This window comes from Leptopilina boulardi, unplaced genomic scaffold (genome assembly GCF_019393585.1).
Source record: "Leptopilina boulardi isolate dan_hultmark-lab unplaced genomic scaffold, ZJU_Lbou_2.1 LbouV2_30, whole genome shotgun sequence".
Lineage (NCBI taxonomy): Eukaryota > Metazoa > Arthropoda > Insecta > Hymenoptera > Figitidae > Leptopilina > Leptopilina boulardi.
The window spans coordinates 845,859-869,646 of record NW_026137863.1 but is presented as its reverse complement, the minus strand read 5'-3'; the positions used below and the strand labels follow the sequence as shown (position 1 = coordinate 869,646).

The 23,788-nt window shown below is 25.4% G+C and overlaps 2 protein-coding genes across 2 annotated transcripts in view; one reads left to right on the top strand and one right to left on the bottom strand.

The window, feature by feature from the left end:
• LOC127282466 (UNC93-like protein) overlaps nt 1-6,763 on the bottom strand; it is a 59,621-nt gene extending 52,858 nt beyond the window's left edge. Inside the window, exon 1 of the mRNA XM_051306714.1 lies at nt 6,170-6,763. The gene's annotated coding sequence lies outside the window, so the exon portion shown is untranslated. The remainder of the gene's footprint in view (nt 1-6,169) is intronic.
• The window catches only part of LOC127282472 (uncharacterized), a 241,720-nt gene extending 225,703 nt beyond the window's left edge, over nt 1-16,017 (top strand). The window contains exon 8 of the mRNA XM_051306726.1: nt 15,652-16,017. The gene's annotated coding sequence lies outside the window, so the exon portion shown is untranslated. The remainder of the gene's footprint in view (nt 1-15,651) is intronic.
• The last annotated feature ends 7,771 nt before the right edge of the window (nt 16,018-23,788 follow it).

Sequence of the window (23,788 nt, the reverse complement as noted above, 5' to 3'; positions counted from 1 at the left end):
ATTTGTACGAATTTTTAAGACTCCGAATTTTAATTTGTACGAATTTTTAATACTCCGAGTTTTCATTTATCCGAAATTACAACTGGTCCGAACATAACAAATTCGAAAAAAAAATTGCGCCGAAATCTTTCTGCCAATGATTGTTTTGTTCGTTCGGTACCTTTGGTAATTTCGGACAAATGAAAATTTGGCGTCTTAAAAGTTGGTACAAATAAAAATTCGGACCAATGGAAATTTGACGTCTTAAAAATTCGGACAAATGGAAATTTGGCGTCTTAAAAATTCGTACAAATAAAAATTCGGATTCCTTAAAATTCGTACAAATAAAAATTCGGACCAATGGAAATTTGACGTCTTAAAAATTCGGACAAATGGAAATTTGTCGTCTTAAAAATTCGTACAAAGAAAAATTCGGACAAATGAAAATTCGGATTCCTTAAAATTCGTACAAATAAAAATTCGGACAAATGGAAATTTGACGTCTTAAAAATTCGTACAAATAAAATTTCGGACAAATGAAAATTCGGAGTCTTAAAATTTCGGTCAAATTAAAATTCGTTTAATTTGAATTTCTCTCATGTGAAAAATTCGATTAAATAAAAATTCTGCTAAATGAAAATTAATTAATTAGTACTAAATTAATTAATTTTCTAAAAAAAATTAAAATAAAAAAAAAAAATATTCGTACATATCAAAACGATCATCTTGATGCATATCCTTAATGGATGATTTTTTTTTGTATAAATTCTAAAAAGACAACATTATGATTGAGAAGGGAATGAGCAATGTCAAGGGCAGATTTTTTTTATGTCTTTGAAGGTATTTTGCAGATCGAACCTATATATATATATAAATTTGTGTGTGTAAATGGAATTTGTTGCATGACACGTTTCATCTACTGATCAAAAGTGGGAGAGACAAGCCACGTGTTGCACACGTGAGTAAGACCATGATCGATCATTCACCACATTCTATCTATAAATACGGACAAAGTCTCAGGTGGCATAAAACAGGATATATATATATACATATATATTTTATATATATAATTGTCACTTTTAATATCATAATTATTCTCGTTTTAAAACTGTGATTTTACTTTATAAAGTGTCAGCAATTTATTTTAATATTAAAAAAAAATATTTTTTTTTATAAACAAATAACATTTTTATGTTTCTTCTTTTATTTATTTAAACAAATTCCCCGCGGAATTATAAATAATAATAAATTTTTTTTTATTTTTATAATTATTTTATAAATATTATTTTTGTTATTTTTATTTCTATTTTTATAATTATTATTTTTATTTATTTAACAAAAATAATTAACTTTTAATTAATAATTAGGGGCCATCCATAAATTACGTTACCAATTTTTCATTCTTTTTAAACCCCCTCCCCCCTGAAATACGTAACGTAGTTTATGGACGGCCCCTTAGTTAATAATTAATTAATTGTTAAATAATAATTAACAACTATTTAATTAATTGTTAATTAATAATTAACAACTGTTTAATTAATAATAATTAATTAAATTATATAATAAAATTTTTTTTATTTTTATAATTATTTTATAAATTATTTTTGTTATTTTTATTTTTATAATTATTATTTTTATTTATTTAACAAAAATAATTAACTTTTAATTAATAATTAGAGACCATCCATAAACTACGTTACCAATTTTTCATTCTTTTTAGACCCCCTCCCCCCTAAAATAGGTAACGTAGTTTATGGACGGCCCCTTAGTTAATAATTAATTAATTGTTAACTAATAATTAACAACTGTATAATTAATAATAATTATTATAATTAATTGTTAACTAATAATTAACAACTGTATAATTAATAATAATTATTATAATTAATTGTTGTTAATAATTATTATAATTGATTATTGTTAATAATTATTATAATTAATTATTGTTAATAATAATTGTAATTAATTATTGTTAATAATAATTATTGTAATTAATTATTGTTAATAATAATTATTATAATTAATTATTGTTAATAATTATTGTAATTAATTATTGTTAATAATAATTATTATAATTTATTATTGTTAATAATTATTGTAATTAATTTAAAAAAATTAATGAAATAAAAAATTAAAATCTCGCATATTTTTAATGAATATATTATAATACAATTCAAATGCAAGTATATTTTAAAATATAAATTTCAAAAAATAAATAAAATTAAGATTTATTAGCAATCTATATGAGAAAATGTAAAAAAGAAAATATGCAAAGTATGTAAATTGGAACGCAACTTTTCAAACGAAGAACTGATTGAAAGTATATGCATATATATACGTGTGCAATATTTTTCAAAAGATACGGGATATTGCATTTTCTATATCTTCTTAGACATTTTCTACTTTATATTTTCAAAAAAAAAGAAAAAAAAATATTAAAAAATTTTTTTTTATAACTAAAAAATTTAAAAAAAAAAACAGTAAATAATTAAAATTTCAAAAACTTTTGCATTATTTACTTTTGACTTTAATAAATAATATATGATATTGATTATCATACAAGACAATAAAATGACGAATGACAAAATTTCGAGATTGTGAATAAAAGATTTTGATATGTAAATAAATCCTCTATATGCCAATTTGACATACTTTTTAATAAATATTACTATTAATTATTACTATTACTATTAATATTGATAATATAAATATAATATAATAAAAAATATAAATATAAAATAAACTAATAATTTATAAATAATAATAATAATAATTTATAATTTATTAATAAAATATAAATATAAATATAATATATATTTATTATAATAATTATATTAATTATTATTATTGTTAAAAAAATGTTTAACGTCCGTGAAGTATATCAATAATATAAGTAATAATAATAAAATAATTAATTAATTAATAATTAATTAATAATATTAATTATTATTAATATTTAATTATTATATTATTATATTGTATTATTATTATTATTACATTATATTATTATTGTTATCATTATTATTAGATGAATCATATTAATAGAAAAATCAAAAAATATATATATTTGTACCTAATAAAAAATACTTAAAAAATTATTTTTTTGTAATTTCATTATCACTTTTATATTATTATGCAATATTTTCCATAGTGTTAACACATGTGCTACATCATAATTTAACCAGAATCTTATGTTTATATATTGTGGAGAAATAATTATTTCACAAGAATCTATAAATGATTTATTAATAATATTAAATAATTATATAAAAGGAAAAAAAAAACTATTTTTTATTCATCAGGAAGAAAATAATATATATATATATATATGCGCGTGAAAGTTTGTAACGTAAGATTATTAACAAAAAAAAAGGGGGGGAAATACCCTTAGGAATCGAAGATATATAATGACCGTAATTGAAAACAAGTTTTTTGATGTAATCAGAATTATTAAAAATAAATAGAAATTATAAAAATATCAGAAGCTAATATTATCAGTGTGTGCTGCTATTAAAAGTCTATTATTAGATGAATGAATAAATTTTTTATTTCCCATTTTTTTTTTTTTTTTTTGCTTGTCACTTTTAGTTATATTTAATTTTTTTCTATTTTTGTTATATTAAATATTATTTATGGTTTTCTATTCAATAAATTTGTTTATTCAAAAATTCCGGATAAAATTAATTAATCATATTATTATAATTATTATTATTATAACTATAAATAATAATTATTAATATATTGTTAATTAATTATTATTGATATATTATTAATTATTTATTAATATATTATTTACTAATTATTATTAATATATTTTTTAATAATTGTTATTAATATATTAATTATTAATTATTAATTAATAAATAATAATGATAATATTTTTTTTAATTTTTGAATTAATTAATTTTTAATTGCAATAAATGCAATTTTTTTTTAAGAAAAATTTGCAAAAATAAAAATTGAAAATTTGTAACTGATGAGAGGAGAGAAATAATTAATTTTTTTTTTTTGTTTACAGTAAGTATACAGAAAGAGTGAAAGTTTTCTCTTTGACAATCGAGAGTCTGGAACCTTCCGGTTACGAAGAAATGATTTTATAGCGCGTATCTCACGACCTCGTGTCCTTGCATAATGTGAAGGTAAAATACAACTCATCTTTTAATTTTTGAAAATTGATTTCAATTTCTATATTAATTTTTTTTTTTTTTTAAATTCTTTCCTTATTATGAAATTACAAAAAAAAAAAACTATATTTTAAACAAACAATATCAAAAATATTTAAAGCACGTATTTATTTATTTATATATATATATTATATAAAAACTTTTGTTTCCTTCATTTTCTGACGAATTTTTCATTTTATCGCCTTTGTGTACAAACATTTAATTCAGATAAACAACGAAATTAATTTCAATTTACGTTGTGCTCAGCTGATAAAATAAAGACATTATAATTTCTCATATAAAATTCAATATTTCTCTCACACTCAAAGAAAATTTTTTTTTTTTTTAATCGTAAAACAACTGTCCTCTTAACTTAATTCCATTAATCAACATAATTTTCTTAATCTTAAGATGAATCTTTTTTTAAATATAAAAAAAAAGTTCATTTATGCGGAAAAATGATTTTAAAAGTCTGAAAAAAGTAGTATTTTTTTTATATAAAAAAAAAAAAAATGAATTTATATTTATTATTTTAACAGTGCGTTATTCATTTTATTTTTTAAAAACATTTTTTATCTATTAATTAATTAATATTTAGTTAATAAATAATTTTAATAATTGATTTTTCAATAATTTATTGTGTAATATAAATTTTACAAGTTAATTTTGTAAAAAATTAATTTTAATCATTTCTATAATAATTAATTTAAATTATATAATTAATGTTAATGAGAAAATAGAAAAGTTGAAAATAAAGGCAAATTTAATATAGTGGATGGTCGTTAATAATTTAATAATTGGTAGAAAAAAATAATATTCATTTTTAATAGACACATACGTCACTTATTATTTTTTTTCTTTTTTTTATATAATAAATATAGTAACAATTCTTAATAGAATTTCATTATGAATAAATTATGAGTATAATTAGCATCTCTCAAAAGATATATTGATTAGAAATTTTCACGTATAGATTAAAACACTTTCATATATTTATATATAGAAAAATTGTTAATTGATAAAAAAAAAATATATATATATATATATTTCAAATCAATTTTACACATATTTCATGTAATTAACATATATTTTAAGAAATTTTCTTCGAATTTTTAAAAATTCAAATATAAAAAGTTACATAAGAAAAAAATAATACAAAGAGCGCTAATAAAAATACAGAGAATAAAAAAATATATATAATGCCCAAAAAAAAAAAAATTACATAGAATAATTGTGAAAAAAAATAATAAAAAATCATAACAAGTGTAGAATAAGAGAAAATGAGTAGTGTCATTATTTGAAATTGTTTTACAAGAATATTAAAAAAAAATCTATATATATTTGTTTTAAATCTATTTCAACAATCTTGTTAAAGGACAATTTTTACATTTTAACAATTTATTTATAAATTTTTTTTTCATTTACTTATTTATTATTACTATTTTTTGTAATTGTTTATTTATTAATTATTTATTAATTATTTATTAATTATTTATTAATTATTTATTTATTATTAGTTATTATTTATTAATTATTGTTTATTAGTCATTATTTATTATTCATTAATTAATTATTATGAAATAAAAAATTTGTCAATAATTAAAAATTTTAATATAAAAAATTATAAATTATTAAAGGACATGTCCCCTTATGTTTTCAAATAAATAAATAAATAAAAAAATCAATTTGCAAAAAATAGATTTGGAAATAAAGAATTTCTCCACAGATAAAATTGTATATAATTTTAAAAATTTTGACAATTACATTTAATTTAAATATTTTCGAAAAATTCAATTTCTAAATAATATACACGATTTTAGAAAGAATTTTGTACATAATTTTCTATTCTTTTGAAAGCACATGAGGAATATGAAACTATATTAGAAGAGTAAAGAACACGTAAAGAATAATCGATAAACGAAGCTAAAAATAAAAACTATATAAACACATGAGAAATAAAATTGAAATCATAAAATGAAATCATAAAAAAAGAAATTATCCAACAAAAAAAAAAAAAATTAACTCACGTCGTAACGGATTCTCTTGACTCCCTTTTGGTCCAGAGCGAGAGACACGTCTTCTTCTTCTTCACGCGCGCGCGAGCAGAGGTCACTCTCTTCAAAAAAAAAAATCCTCCGCGCAAAACTTTTATAAATAAAATAAACACAGGTTTTTTTTTCTTCTTCTTCTTTTTCTTTTTGTCGCGCGTTTTTAAGAAAAACAAAACAATTTTTTATTTTAAATTATAAAATTAAAAATATTCCTTTATTAAAGTTGAATGATCCTCGACGACCCTTTTTGGTTGAGGAATCGATTTAACGCGCGCGCAAAAAAGCCGTCGTCGAGGATTTGTTTAATTTTTCAAAAAAAAATAAATAAATAAAATTTCACTTTTTGAAAATATAAAAAAAAATTTTTTTTCGAAAAAAAAACTTTTTTGTTTTGACACGAATCTTGACACGAACTGAATATATTATATATATATATATAAAATATATGTTTCCCACGTCCAGCCGATTCGAGGGTTCGGAGACAACTGCTGTGTCGACTTGCTGACTTGGAGAATCGTATAATCCACACCGTTTACCCGACGGCTGACGCTGACTACTTGGCTTTCAATTCACCACTGACTATATAGTGACCACTTGTTTTATATGTATGGCTATATATCTGATATACATTTGATATCGCATCAGATTGATACTTTTGCTTTTTCCAATTCTTTTTTTTTCTCTCTATCTCTCCTTTGTTTCGTACTTTTGTAAAGAAAAAATCACAAAAAAGGGTGTTAGCTTCTTGAGAAAAAAATTCTGTAATCTACAACCGTGATACACACGTACGAAAAAGAGATGCTGTAGAAATTTATCTCCGGAAACGTTTTTTTTTCCTCTTTTTTTAAGAGAAAAATCATTGAAGAAATATTCAATTATCTCGCGTTAAATTCCTTAGACTAACGTGTTTTCTAAAAGATTTTCCATTCATTGGAAAAAAAAAATTAATTTTGCTATGGAAACTATTGCTATGGTAATAGTTACTATAGTAACGGTGGCCATAGTAACTAACTGTTGCCATAGTAACTGGTACCATAGTAACTGGTACCACAGTAACTAATTGGCACCAACGTAACTGGTGCAATAGTAACTGGTACCACAGTAACTAATTGGTACCAAAGTAACTAATTGGCACCAAAGTAACTGGTACCATAGTAACTGGTACCATAGTAACTGGTACTAACGTAACTGGTACCATAGTAACTAGTACCATAGTAACTAGTACCAAAGTAACTGGTACCAAAGTAACTAGTACCACAGTAACTAATTGGCACCAAAGTAACTGGTACCAAAGTAACTTGTACCAAAGTAACTAGTACCAAAGTTACTGGTACTATAGAAAAAATAACTGGTACCAAAATAACTAGCACCAAAGTAACTGGTACCAAAGTAATTGGTACCACAGTAACTAATTGGCACCAAAGTAACTGGCACCAAAGTAACTAGTACCAAAGTTACTGGTACTATAGTAACTGGTACCATAGAAACAAACTGGTACCAAAATAACTGGTACCAAAGTAACTAGCATTAAAGTAATTGGTACCAAAGTAACAGGTACCAAAGTAACTGGTACCACAGTAACTAGCACCAAAGTAATTGGTACCAAAGTAACTAGCACCAAAGTAATTGGTACCAAAGTAACTGGTACCACAGTAACTAATTGGCACCAAAGTAACTGGTACCAAAGTAACTGGAACCAAAGTAACTAGTACCAAAGTTACTGGTACTTTAGTAACTGGTACCATAGAAACAAACTGGTACCATAGGAACTAGCACCAAAGTAACTGGTACCACAGTAACTAGCACCAAAGTAATTGGTAACAAAGTAACTAGCACCAAAGTAATTGGTACCAAAGTAACTAGCACCAAAGTAATTGGTACCAAAGTAACTGGTACCACAGTAACTAATTGGCACCAAAGTAACTGGTACCAAAGTAACTGGAACCAAAGTAACTAGTACCAAAGTTACTAGCACCAAAGTAACAGGTACCAAAGTAACTGGTACCAAAGTAACTGGTACCAAAGTAATTAGCACAAAGTAACTGGTACCATAGTAACTGGTACCAAAGTAACTAGTACCAAAGTAACTAGTACCGCAGTAACTAATTGGCACCATCGTAAGTGGTACTATAGTAACTAATTGGCACCAACGTAACTGGTACCACAGTAACTGGAAGTATAGTAACTAACTGTTGCCATAGTAACGGTTGCTGTGGAAACGGCTGCTACGGTAATAGTTATCATGAAATAGTTGGTAAAAATAATTTTTAATTTTAATATAATTATATTCATATTTATTTGTAAATAAATATGTAATATTTTTGTTTTGAAATGTTTCGCATAGAGATGGTTAAAAACGTATTGCGTGCGTTATGACAAGTCAATCATAAGAGAACTCCATTAAATTGAGCTGATTATGTTGTCATACTTACCTGACAGTGCAATAAATCCGATGTAATATTTTACATTATTATTAGTCCTTGCAAAATCTAGGAATATTCAGTTATTATTTTTTTTTGAACTTAAATATGAAAAATATCATTAATAAAATTGAAATTTTTTTTTAATAACGAAAATAAAATTTCACTTCTTTTTTGAATTTCTTTGAATTGTAGGGAAATTTCTTTGAAAATATTAGAACAAAAATTCATTTTTAAGAAAAAAATTTTTTTTGTGATATTATTTCTTTGTTCTCGCTTCTCTACATTATTGACGATATATTTTTTTCATATATATATGCGAAATAGATAAATGGAAGAAGCGCCATTTTGCCAGGGCTATTAGCGGAAAATACAAAGTTTAAATAGTCTGTAAAATAGCTTCCGATTACTGCTGACTTAGGTATACAGGATGTTGCAATTACTCTTGTTGGTAATTTAATATTTTCATGTTTAGAGCGATCGGTATATATATATATATATATATATATACATATGCGCGCATACGTTCCTTCTCTCACTACTGTCTTTATCTGCAATCTAAGTCATAAATTCAGTGGATGTAGTTATGAGGTACTCGTAACACTTTATATGCTCTAAAACTGTATATATATATATATACATACACACAAACTGAAAGCAATACTGACAAGTTAGAAATAAACAGAGTAAAAAAATATTTGCATATTTCTCTTTCTTTTTCATATATTTTATTTTATTTTTTTTTGCCTTTTGTTTGTTTACTATATCAATAGTTACTATTGGTACCAGTTACTATGGTACCATTAAGTTACTATAGTAACAGTAACATTGGTACTAGTATTATGTTGGTACCAGTAACTTTGGTACTAGTTATATTTTGGTACCAGTTACTTTGTTAGACAGTTACTATGGTACCATTAAGTTACTATGGTACCAGTAACATTGGTACCAGTTACTATGGTACTAGTTACCATGGTACCAGTTACTTTGGTACCAGTAACTTTGGTACTAGTTACTTTGGTACCAGTAACTTTGGTACTAGTTACTTTGGTACCAGTAACTTTCGTACTAGTTACTTTGGTACCAGTAACTTTTGTACTAGTTACTTTGGTACCAGTAACATTGGTACCAGTAACTTTAGTACAAGTAACTTTGGTGCCAGTAACATTGGTACCACTTATTTTGGTACCAGTTACTTTGGTACCACTTACTTTGGTAACAGATAATTTGGTACCAGTAACTCTGGTACTTGTTACTTTGGTACCAGTTACTTTGGTACCAGTTACTTTGGTACCAGTTACTTTGGTACCAGTTACTTTGGTACCACTAATTGTGGTACCAGTTAGTTACGTTGGTACTAGTTACTATGGTACCTGTTACTATAGTACCAATAACTATGGTACTAGATAGATCATGGTACCAGTTACTTTGGTACCTGTTACTTTAGTACCAGTTACTTTGGTACCTATTACTTTGGTACCTGTTAATTTGGTACCTGTTAATTTGGTACCAGTTAGTTACTTTGGTACCAGTTACTATGGTACCTGTTACTTTGGTACCACTAACTATGGTACCAGTTACGTTGGTACCAGTTACCATGGTACCAGTTACTTTGGTACCTGTTACTTTAGTACCAGTTACTTTGGTACCTATTACTTTGGTACCTGTTAATTTGGTACCTGTTAATTTGGTACCAGTTAGTTACTTTGGTACCAGTTACTATGGTACCTGTTACTTTGGTACCTCTAACTATGGTACCAGTTACGTTGGTACCAGTTACCATGGTACCAGTTACTTTGGTACCTGTTACTTTAGTACCATTTACTTTGGTAGCATTAACTTTGGTACCAGTAACTTTGGTACAAGTAATCCTGCTACCAGTTACTTCGGTACCAGTTACTTTGGTATCAATAATTATGGTACCAGTTACTATTGGTAACAGTTACAGTTGGTAACAGTAACATTCGGTACTAGTTACATTGGGTAACATTAACATTCGGTACCAGTTACATAGAGAACAATATCATTTGGTACCAGTTAAAATTGTTAACAATTACAATTGGTAACAGTTACAGTTAGAAACAGTTACATTTAGTAACAATTACAGTTGATGAATATTACATTTTTTAACATTTTATTAAATAATACTATTAATTACTAAAAATTACATTTAGTACTGAATAATAATTTTTTTTTTTTTGTTAATAAATATATCTCAATGAATATATTATCATTTAGACACCCGCATATTGCAGCATTGCTTTACTTGCAACTTCAGGATGAAAAGAAACAAAAAAAAAAAAAGTTCCTTTTATTTGCGAAAAGTCACGTGAAGAACAACACGTGTGTGGAATCAGTTCAATGCCATTTTATACACATTTTCCGAGCAAGTCCCTTCAACTTTTATTTTTCTATGTAACTCACTTTCAGGAAAGGCTATGTATATATATAGATATATATGCTTTAAGTTCTTCCTCGAGTAACTCTCTCACAAATACGCACGTGATTTTCTCGTTCGCCGTTGAATTTTATTGCACAGAATTGCAAATGAGAGGGACTTTTAGGTACGAATGTAACCAGTTCATTATTATTATTATATCCTTCAAAACTGTTAATTATCACGAACTTTCATAAATCTCGGGGGGAAAATAAAATATTTAATTTTGTCAGAATTCTGCCGTTTTAGAATTGGAATATATTATTTAGTTTTTGTTAACTGATATAAATGAAATTTTAATAAATAAATAAATTATTTATTGTTAATATAATTTAATTAATTAATTATTAATTATTAATTATTAATTATTCGTAATAAAAATTATAATTTAATATTATTAATAATGTAATAAACTTGTTATTATTATTATTATTATTAAATTAATTATAATAATTATATTAATATTAATAATAGTTATATTTATTATAGTAATAATAATAATAATAATATGTATTTATTATAATATTAATAATATATAATTACAATAATATTAATAATTATGCTAATTGTAAAAATTTTCAAAATTACTCTCTCGCTAATCAGAAAAATTGCAAAACAATATTGCAAGTGTCAAATAATAATTAATTTGTTACAAAAAATCGTATATAAAATCTTCTCGAAAATATTTATGAATGAATTTTTTTTTCCTTTGAAGAATAAATAAAATTTATGTTTCTCATTCGTAAAAATTTTTTCCTCTAAGAAATTTTTTTTTCCAATAGTCGTGAATGAGATAAAAAATAAATATTTGCAAAAAAAAAAAAAAAGTAAATAGATTCATTTTTATGTATAGATGTTTTATATATTAGAGTTAATTATTTCATGATTATCATTGTTGTGCTAACGACTGTGTGAAATCGTACGATTCCATGCTTTTGCATTATAGATTGATACATTAAATTTTTTTTTTCCATAAACTATATATATAAACAAATAAAGAGGAAATAGTTCCACTTCCTTATTTTTTTTTTCATACACAATAATCAATTTTATTTATTTATAATTTTTTTTTAAATTAAAAATTAAAATAGTAATTTTAATAATTTATAAACAATTTAAAAATTATTATTTTACGAAAATTAATAATTTAATATAAAAAATATTTATTTAATAAAAAAAAAATTTCATTAATTAAACGATAATGAAACGAATCTTTTTATTGATTTAAAAAAAAAAATGGAAGAATAAAAAAAATTGTTCCAATTAATTTTCTCAAGTTGCTATTTTAAACTTCTTTTTTTCTCCCCCATGCTTTTCTAATTATTTGTTTTTTCTTTATTTTTTTTTTTTTTTTGCAATTAGATTATGAAAAATAATTGTTTGTTTACCAGTGATGTAAGAATTTTTGTTTCATAGTAATATTATAAAGAGACTTGATTGTTAGACATATGGAACTGATCTCTCTGGGGTTTTTGTACGTTTGTGATAATGATTGTGAGTCAGCAACACAATGAGTGGATAAATAATTTGCAGAATGTGTTTTCCTTTTTGCTATATAAGTTTAAAAGAAATATATAATGTATAAAAGGAGACGAAGTCTATATATCGTCACTATAAGATAAATAATATTATAAAAAAAAAAAATTGGGTCAAATACAAAACCCATATTATACAAAGTCTTATTATTTATTATTGATGAAAATGTTGTAAATAACAAAAAACACAAATAATTCATAAATGTCATGATAACAATTTTTTTTAATTAATAATGAGATTACACAAATTTTTAAACAAAAGTTTATTGATTTTTTTTGAAAATTTTCGGTTATCAAAATTTTTTAATGAAAATAAAAATTTTTTTTGATAAATATTTTCGAAACTATTCATTTTTTTTTTACATTTCAAGTCTAGCTTTTTTTTACGAAGGGAATAGAAATTTTTCCTTATAAGATTGAAATATAAATTATAATATGTAAATTGTTTTTTTGAAATTGGTAAACGATGAAATTTGCATTCGTAAAAATTTTTTTTTTTATTTTCAATTCAAGGATGAAAAGAAATCGTGTTATTAAACCACCAATGTCAGATATATGAATCATTCACTTTATGAGTGCAATTTTTAAATACATAAATAATAAAATTGAATAATTATAAAATATGTTAATCGATATATAATAATATTTGAATATAATTATATTATTACTGAAAAAAAAAAAATGTTTAATGCACAAGTTTCGCAAGAAATTATAAAATCCTATAATTAAATATATTAAAAAATAATTTGTTTAATATTTTTTTTTCAATATACCTATTCATTTTATTAATTAATTATAATTATATATTAAAAATTAATAATTATTTTTATATTATTTTATTATTTTTTTATTATTATTTTATTAAAAGTAATAAATAATAATAAATAAAAATAAGTATCTATATATATATATATAAATTAAATCTCAATAAATAAATAAATTTGTTAATTTGGGTTGTAAATTAGAAATTTATTCTTTATAAAATTGAGTAAAGATTTGCTTTTGATGAAGACAATTATTGAAATTAAAATGATTATTGTTACTCTTTATCGGAAATAGAAAAAAAAATTGAATATGAGTTCGCTAACTCTCTCGAGTGAAAAGATTAATAAATGCGTGTGACTCAACGTCAACATTATTATGAGGCGTCAATAGACGTTATTGAAGCGATAACTTTTGCCGACGTATATAGTCTTGTCATTTTTCTTATATTGAGACGAGACGAAAGACTTCTAGGAGCCGTTGTCCTGTGTTTGCTCGAATGATAATAATTGCATTGATTATTATTACTTTGGTCAAGAGCAGAAATCAAGGGCTTTTTTCAATTTTCATCATCATAAAATTATTTATTTTCTTTCTTTTTAATTTTCAATTTTTATTTATTTTTTTTTTCATTGTCATTTTTTGTTACAATTGTTTACCAAAAAATTTCTTTAATTTAAAAAAAGGGAGAGAGGGATAATAATTTTTCTTTAAAGAAGGATAAAAAAAATTAATATCTCGGTACCAGTAACTTTGGTACCAGTTACTATGGTAACTGTAACTTTGGTACTAGTTACTTTGGTACCAGTAACTTTGGTACCAGTAACATTGGTACCAGTAACTTTGGTACCAGTAACATTGGTACCAGTAACTTTGGTACCAGTAACTTTATTACCAGTAACTTTGGTACCAGTAACATTGGTACCGCTTACTTTGATAACAATTACTTTGGTACCAGTAACTTTGGTACTAGTTACTTTGGTACCACTTACTTTGGTAACAGTTACTTTGGTACCAGTAACTTTGGTACCAGTAACATTGGTACCAGTAACTTTGGTACCAGTAACATTGGTACCAGTAACTTTGGTACCAGTAACATTGGTACCAGTAACTTTGGTACCAGTAACATTGGTACCAGTAACTTTGGTACCAGTAACTTTATTACCAGTAACTTTGGTACCAGTAACATTGGTACCGCTTACTTTGATAACAATTACTTTGGTACCAGTAACTTTGGTACTAGTTACTTTGGTACTAGTTACTTTGGTACCAGTAACTTCGGTACCAGTAACTTTGGTACTAGTAACTTTGGTACAAGTAACTTTGGTGCCAGTAACTTTGGTGCCAGTAACTTTGGTACCAGTAACATTGGTACCACTTACTTTGGTAACAGTTACTTTGGTACCAGTAACTTTGATACTAGTTACTTTGGTACCAGTTACTTTGGTACCAGTAACTTTGGGACCAGTAACTTTGGGACCAGTAACTTCGGTACAAGTAACTTTGGTGCCAGTAACTTTGGTACCAGTAACATTGGTACCACTTACTTTGGTAACAGTTACTTTGGTACCAGTAACTTTGGTACTAGTTACTTTGGTACTAGTTACTTTGGTACCAGTAACTTTGGTAGCAGTAACTTTGGTACAAGTAACTTTGGTGCCAATAACTTTGGTACCAGTAACTTTGGTACTTGTAAATTTGGTACAAGTAACTTTGGTACAAGTAACTTTGGTGCCAGTAACTTTGGTGCCAGTAACTTTGGTACCAGTAACTTTTGTACCAGTAACATTGGTACCACTTACTTTGGTACCAGTAACTTTAGTACTAGTTACTATTGTACCAGTAACTTTCGTACTAGTTACTTTGGTACCAGTAACTTTGGTACAAGTAACTTTGGTGCCAGTAAATTTAGTACAAGTAACTTTGATACCAGTAACTTTGGTACAAGTAACTTTGGTACAAGTAACTTTGGTACCAGTAACTTTGGTACCACTTATTTTGGTACCAGTTACTTTGGTACCAGTAACTTTGGTACTAGTTATTTTTCAATTTTTATTTTTTTTTTTTTTAATTGTCATTTTTGTTACAAATTTTTACCAAAGAATTTCTTCAATTAAAAAAAAGGGAAGGGGAAAAATAATTTTTCTTTAAAAATGAATAAAAAAAATTAATTTGACAAAAAAAAAATTTTTTTTTTAAATATTACTTGAAAATAATTTTTTTAATAACCTTTTTTGGTAAATTCGAAATCGATAATTTTTAAATGCCAGAATATTTACAATTTTTTTTTTTTTTTGATTTCAGGAAAGCAGTTTTTGAAATAAAATTATTTTTCAATGGAACTAGAGAAGAACTTTTTTTCTTTACTGGCGCCTCGAACGTCTTTTTTAATCTTAAGGAAGGTAAGTAATAAAAAATAAAAGATAGAGAAAAGAAAAAAAACATTTTGCAGTGATTACCCACATTTCCTGGCAAACTGTCTGATGTATGAACTATGTCGGCCAAGGACAAAAGTATCTTTAAAGAATTCGTTATAACGCCTTGGGGCAAAGAATCACGAAGAATAACATTAAACACGTGTGTCTGTACATAAATAAATAAGTTTACAAATCAACAAAGTTAAGTGACAAAAGTGTGATTTGTCTCTCTTGTTGTTTATCTTGTCCTTGTCAAAAAGCAAAATCGAGAGAGAATAACAATTGCAAATTCTCTTTTTTTTTTTTTTTTTTTTTTTAATTATAAAAAATGACAAAGTGGAACTTTAAATATGAGAGAGAAAAAAATATTTCTCTCCTAGAGCTAAATAAATATTTGTGTATAATAAATAAATTTTCAATAAAAAAAATTTTTTGAATAAAAAAAAAAATTCTATTTATTTGGAGCGCCATTTATTTTATTAAAAAAAAATTTATCTAACTTTGGATGAAAAAAAAAATTTGGTCATATTTTTTTTTTTTTTTTTTTTTTTGATTCAAATAAATTATATTTTGTTTCGATAAAAAAATAATTTTTAGATGCATCACGCGCTATAATAATTAAAATAATGTTATAAAAATAAAATGAGTGATTTTTGGCGTATTTTCAATGCCTTCTGCTTTCTTTAATCCTCTCCAGGTACGACCTTGTAGACGACGATCGTGACCTAATCGTCTTGTGTGTGGTGTTATACAACCAGATTCGAGCGTAACATAATTATTGCAATGACCACTTCGCGGTATATCCCGTGCCTGCAAATCAACTTCGATTCGTCGTTAATGACAGTACTTGAAATTTAAAACAATGGACGTACTTTTTCTAATTTTTTTTTCCCCCCTATTTTTAAAAAATGTCTTTTCTTGAACAAAAAATCTCTACCTTCATTGATAAAACAAAAATTGAGGAAAAAAAATTTACTACCATAATAATAAATTTTGTAATTATTGGTAAAAAATATTTTTTTCATCCACAAACAAAAATTTCCATAAAAAAAAATTTTCTTCAATTTTTTTTTAGTTTAAAATTTATTTATTTAATTATTTAATTATTTATTAATTTTTATTATTTTTTTTCCATAATTAAAAAAAAAAATTTAATATCAAATATCTTAAAATTAGAAAGAATAAATATTTTATTTTTATATTGAAAAATATATTTTTTGCTCCCTTTTTTGCATTTTAGAGTACTCCCTAGTTGATTTACAATTATAATTATTTGTTTTGAATAAAGCACATATCGAGCATATTATGACGATCGCTAGTTTTAACTGGATTTTTGCGGAAATAGAAAGTTAAGGGCGATTGTAAGAGGATCTTTGCACTTTTGTTCTGAATGCTCGTCATTGGTTGTGGCAAAATAACAAATAATCATAAACCTCATTATCGGCAAAAAAAAAAAAAAAAAAAAAAATTCTCTTAAACACAAAAAAAACAAACTAAACTTATCTGTTGTATATTAAATTTCTAATTTAATAGGAAAATAATTTTTTACAATATTTATTTATTTGTTTAATTAAATAAATAATTAAATAATTAGTTAACAATTTAATTATTTTATTTGTTCATTTCATTTATAAATAATAAATATATATTTCCTTACAAAAAAGATATAGAACCATTTTTTTTTTTTTTTTTTTGAAACAATATAAAAAATAAATAAAAGAAAAAAAAAGTGCCTTGCTCTAAAATAAAAAGTTCGATTTACGAAACTTTTATAACTGATTCCTGATGCGTGCAAGACGTTATTGTACGCGCATAAATACTTTATACGACATTATTGTGCAATTTGATCAGACGAATATTTTAATTTCTTTTGCTAATTCACTATTTATCGTGTATAAATTTAATTATGTAATATGAATCACAATTGACTCGCGAGAGGTTTATTAAAAAAATGACTATATAATTTCGCCTATATAAAAAAATTGTCAACGAAAAATAATAACAAAAAAATTATATTTTCTACTTTAGAAAAAAGAAATTTCTGACAACTTACTTATAAAAAAAAAAACTTTTGGTTGAGAAAACTATCCTTTCTACTTAAAAATAAATTTCGTCTGACAAAACTTTACTTATTCTACTTAAAAAGTGATGAGTATTTCCTTGATAAAAAAAACACTTTTATATATATAGAAAAAAAATTTCCTATAAAAAAAAAATTATTTTTCTGTTTTAAATTTTGATATTTAAAAATAATTAAAATATTAATAAATAAATGTTTCCTTTATTTAAATAAAAATTATTTGGTTCAAATAAATTTTTTTCCATTGTTAGTATATTGATAATTTTTTATTCTTCATTAATTAATTATTTAATCATTAATTAATTATTTAATTATTAATTAATAATTAATTTAATATTATAATAATATTTAATAATATTAAAATAATTATTATTTAATATAATATAATATTTATTTGAATCGAAGAAAAAAAAATTAAATATTTTTCAAAACAATTCATATTTTTTTTATGATTTTCTTCATTTTTCATAAAGCGACACAATGGCAATAAATTGTCAAAAATGAATTAGATGCAAATTTTATCGGCTGTCATCGACAAATTGTTTTTCTCAGCTCATAAATTTTATATTGTGTTAAAAAAAAAAAAAAATCATGATTTTTTTTCTTTAAATAATTGCAAATTTTACACCTCTGTGAATTCACTGTTTATAATGATAAGGGATCGAAAATGGAGTAGTCGGTCAAGTATGCACGATAACTTTACAATTTACGATTTACGAGAGAATGAGTTAGAGAGAGGGCCTTAACTTTTACAACGAGATATATACCCTTGAAAATCTCATTTACACGTTTAAAGAAAAAAAAAATTATTTTGTCTCTTTCTATGATAGTTTCAATTAGAGTGTGTAACGAAATATTGCTCTCAAAGAGTTTACTACATATTACTATGAATAATTTTTTTTTTTATTTCTCTATTTCTCTATTGTTTCCTGGAATTAAAGGAATTATAGTTACATAAAAATCTAAGATAGATTCAGACTCATTGATTATAATCTGTCTTTTTTTTGAGTACTATATATGCATATATATTTTCTGTATGTTTAATTGTTTTCAATTGTAACTTTATAATGTCCGCTTGATATGAGATTTGTAATAACATGTTTTGAAGGAAACGAGAATGTAACCAGCTTCGTTTAAAGTACAATGTAGTACATTATACATATGTACTGAATTCATTCACTTTTATTCTCGATTTCTGCAACAAAAATAAAAAAAATTAAGGCCTTCTTTTTTGAATTGAAAAAATATTTTCTTTAATTAATTGAATTTTTGTAAATTGAAAAAATACATTAATTATTTATTAATTAATAATTGATAATTATCAATTTTTGAGTTATTAATATTTAATTATTAATTACTAACAACACAAGCGTGCAAATGCGCCCTACAAAGAAGCCATTGGTCAACATTCTTATCTAAAAATTTTTTAATCATTATGATAATGTAATTTTATGATTCAAAAGAATGACAAAATTCCCAAAAAAAATCCAATTTTTCATAGGCAGACGATTTTATTGCATATTCTTGCACAAAATACACCTAAAAGTGTAGAAAAAAATTGACTCCCAAATCCGAGTAGAGGAAGACCTTTATTACCACCAAAAAGTCATCCAGGACTACAAAAAACTTCCCAAAAAAATTAAATTTTTCTTAGGCACAAGATTTTATTGTATATTCTTGCACAAAATACACCAAAAAGTGTAGAAAAAAATTGACTCCCAAATCCGAGTAGAGGAAGACCTTTATTACCACCAAAAAGTCATCCAGGACTACAAAAAACTTCCCAAAAAAATTAAATTTTTCTTAGGCACAAGATTTTATTGTATATTCTTGCACAAAATACACCAAAAAGTGTAGAAAAAAATTGACTCCCAAATCCGAGTAGAGGAAGACTTTTATTACCACCAAAAAGTCATCCAGGACTACAAAAAACTTTCCAAAAAAATTAAATTTTTCTTAGGCAGAAGATTTTTTTGTATATTCTTGCACAAAATACACCAAAAAGTGTAGAAAAAAATTGACTCCCAAATCCGAGTAGAGGAAGACCTTTATTACCACCAAAAAGTCATCCAGGACTACAAAAAACTTCCCAAAAAAATTAAATTTTTCTTAGGCAGAAGATTTTCTTGTATATTCTTGCACAAAATACACCAAAAAGTGTAGAAAAAAATTGACTCCCAAATCCGAGTAGAGGAAGACCTTTATTACCACCAAAAAGTCATCCAGGACTACAAAAAACTTCCCAAAAAAATTAAATTTTTCTTAGGCACAAGATTTTATTGTATATTCTTGCACAAAATACACCAAAAAGTGTAGAAAAAAATTGACTCCCAAATCCGAGTAGAGGAAGACCTTTATTACCACCAAAAAGTCATCCAGGACTACAAAAAACTTCCCAAAAAAATTAAATTTTTCTTAGGCAGAAGATTTTCTTGTATATTCTTGCACAAAATACACCAAAAAGTGTAGAAAAAAATTGACTCCCAAATCCGAGTAGAGGAAGACCTTTATTACCACCAAAAAGTCATCCAGGACTACAAAAAACTTCCCAAAAAAATTAAATTTTTCTTAGGCACAAGATTTTATTGTATATTCTTGCACAAAATACACCAAAAAGTGTAGAAAAAAATTGACTCCCAAATCCGAGTAGAGGAAGACCTTTATTACCACCAAAAAGTCATCCAGGACTACAAAAAACTTCCCAAAAAAATTAAATTTTTCTTAGGCACAAGATTTTATTGTATATTCTTGCACAAAATACACCAAAAAGTGTAGAAAAAAATTGACTCCCAAATCCGAGTAGAGGAAGACCTTTATTACCACCAAAAAGTCATCCAGGACTACAAAAAACTTCCCAAAAAAATTAAATTTTTCTTAGGCACAAGATTTTATTGTATATTCTTGCACAAAATACACCAAAAAGTGTAGAAAAAAATTGACTCCCAAATCCGAGTAGAGGAAGACCTTTATTACCACCAAAAAGTCATCCAGGACTACAAAAAACTTCCCAAAAAAATTAAATTTTTCTTAGGCACAAGATTTTATTGTATATTCTTGCACAAAATACACCAAAAAGTGTAGAAAAAAATTGACTCCCAAATCCGAGTAGAGGAAGACCTTTATTACCACCAAAAAGTCATCCAGGACTACAAAAAACTTCCCAAAAAAATTAAATTTTTCTTAGGCACAAGATTTTATTGTATATTCTTGCACAAAATACACCAAAAAGTGTAGAAAAAAATTGACTCCCAAATCCGAGTAGAGGAAGACCTTTATTACCACCAAAAAGTCATCCAGGACTACAAAAAACTTCCCAAAAAAATTAAATTTTTCTTAGGCACAAGATTTTATTGTATATTCTTGCACAAAATACACCAAAAAGTGTAGAAAAAAATTGACTCCCAAATCCGAGTAGAGGAAGACCTTTATTACCACCAAAAAGTCATCCAGGACTACAAAAAACTTTCCAAAAAAATTAAATTTTTCTTAGGCAGAAGATTTTATTGTATATTCTTGCACAAAATACACCAAAAAGTGTAGAAAAAAATTGACTCCCAAATCCGAGTAGAGGAAGACCTTTATTACCACCAAAAAGTCATCCAGGACTACAAAAAACTTCCCAAAAAAATTAAATTTTTCTTAGGCAGAAGATTTTATTGTATATTCTTGCACAAAATACACCAAAAAGTGTAGAAAAAAATTGACTCCCAAATCCGAGTAGAGGAAGACCTTTATTACCACCAAAAAGTCATCCAGGACTACAAAAAACTTCCCAAAAAAATTAAATTTTTCTTAGGCACAAGATTTTATTGTATATTCTTGCACAAAATACACCAAAAAGTGTAGAAAAAAATTGACTCCCAAATCCGAGTAGAGGAAGACCTTTATTACCACCAAAAAGTCATCCAGGACTACAAAAAACTTCCCAAAAAAATTAAATTTTTCTTAGGCACAAGATTTTATTGTATATTCTTGCACAAAATACACCAAAAAGTGTAGAAAAAAATTGACTCCCAAATCCGAGTAGAGGAAGACCTTTATTACCACCAAAAAGTCATCCAGGACTACAAAAAACTTCCAAAAAAATTAAATTTTTCTTAGGCACAAGATTTTATTGTATATTCTTGCACAAAATACACCAAAAAGTGTAGAAAAAAATTGACTCCCAAATCCGAGTAGAGGAAGACCTTTATTACCACCAAAAAGTCATCCAGGACTACAAAAAACTTCCCAAAAAAATTAAATTTTTCTTAGGCACAAGATTTTATTGTATATTCTTGCACAAAATACACCAAAAAGTGTAGAAAAAAATTGACTCCCAAATCCGAGTAGAGGAAGACCTTTATTACCACCAAAAAGTCATCCAGGACTACAAAAAACTTCCCAAAAAAATTAAATTTTTCTTAGGCACAAGATTTTATTGTATATTCTTGCACAAAATACACCAAAAAGTGTAGAAAAAAATTGACTCCCAAATCCGAGTAGAGGAAGACCTTTATTACCACCAAAAAGTCATCCAGGACTACAAAAAACTTCCAAAAAAATTAAATTTTTCTTAGGCACAAGATTTTATTGTATATTCTTGCACAAAATACACCAAAAAGTGTAGAAAAAAATTGACTCCCAAATCCGAGTAGAGGAAGACCTTTATTACCACCAAAAAGTCATCCAGGACTACAAAAAACTTCCCAAAAAAATTAAATTTTTCTTAGGCACAAGATTTTATTGTATATTCTTGCACAAAATACACCAAAAAGTGTAGAAAAAAATTGACTCCCAAATCCGAGTAGAGGAAGACCTTTATTACCACCAAAAAGTCATCCAGGACTACAAAAAACTTCCCAAAAAAATTAAATTTTTCTTAGGCACAAGATTTTATTGTATATTCTTGCACAAAATACACCAAAAAGTGTAGAAAAAAATTGACTCCCAAATCCGAGTAGAGGAAGACCTTTATTACCACCAAAAAGTCATCCAGGACTACAAAAAACTTCCCAAAAAAATTAAATTTTTCTTAGGCACAAGATTTTATTGTATATTCTTGCACAAAATACACCAAAAAGTGTAGAAAAAAATTGACTCCCAAATCCGAGTAGAGGAAGACCTTTATTACCACCAAAAAGTCATCCAGGACTACAAAAAACTTCCCAAAAAAATTAAATTTTTCTTAGGCACAAGATTTTATTGTATATTCTTGCACAAAATACACCAAAAAGTGTAGAAAAAAATTGACTCCCAAATCCGAGTAGAGGAAGACCTTTATTACCACCAAAAAGTCATCCAGGACTACAAAAAACTTCCCAAAAAAATTAAATTTTTCTTAGGCACAAGATTTTATTGTATATTCTTGCACAAAATACACCAAAAAGTGTAGAAAAAAATTGACTCCCAAATCCGAGTAGAGGAAGACCTTTATTACCACCAAAAAGTCATCCAGGACTACAAAAAACTTCCCAAAAAAATTAAATTTTTCTTAGGCACAAGATTTTATTGTATATTCTTGCACAAAATACACCAAAAAGTGTAGAAAAAAATTGACTCCCAAATCCGAGTAGAGGAAGACCTTTATTACCACCAAAAAGTCATCCAGGACTACAAAAAACTTCCCAAAAAAATTAAATTTTTCTTAGGCACAAGATTTTATTGTATATTCTTGCACAAAATACACCAAAAAGTGTAGAAAAAAATTGACTCCCAAATCCGAGTAGAGGAAGACCTTTATTACCACCAAAAAGTCATCCAGGACTACAAAAAACTTCCCAAAAAAATTAAATTTTTCTTAGGCACAAGATTTTATTGTATATTCTTGCACAAAATACACCAAAAAGTGTAGAAAAAAATTGACTCCCAAATCCGAGTAGAGGAAGACCTTTATTACCACCAAAAAGTCATCCAGGACTACAAAAAACTTCCCAAAAAAATTAAATTTTTCTTAGGCACAAGA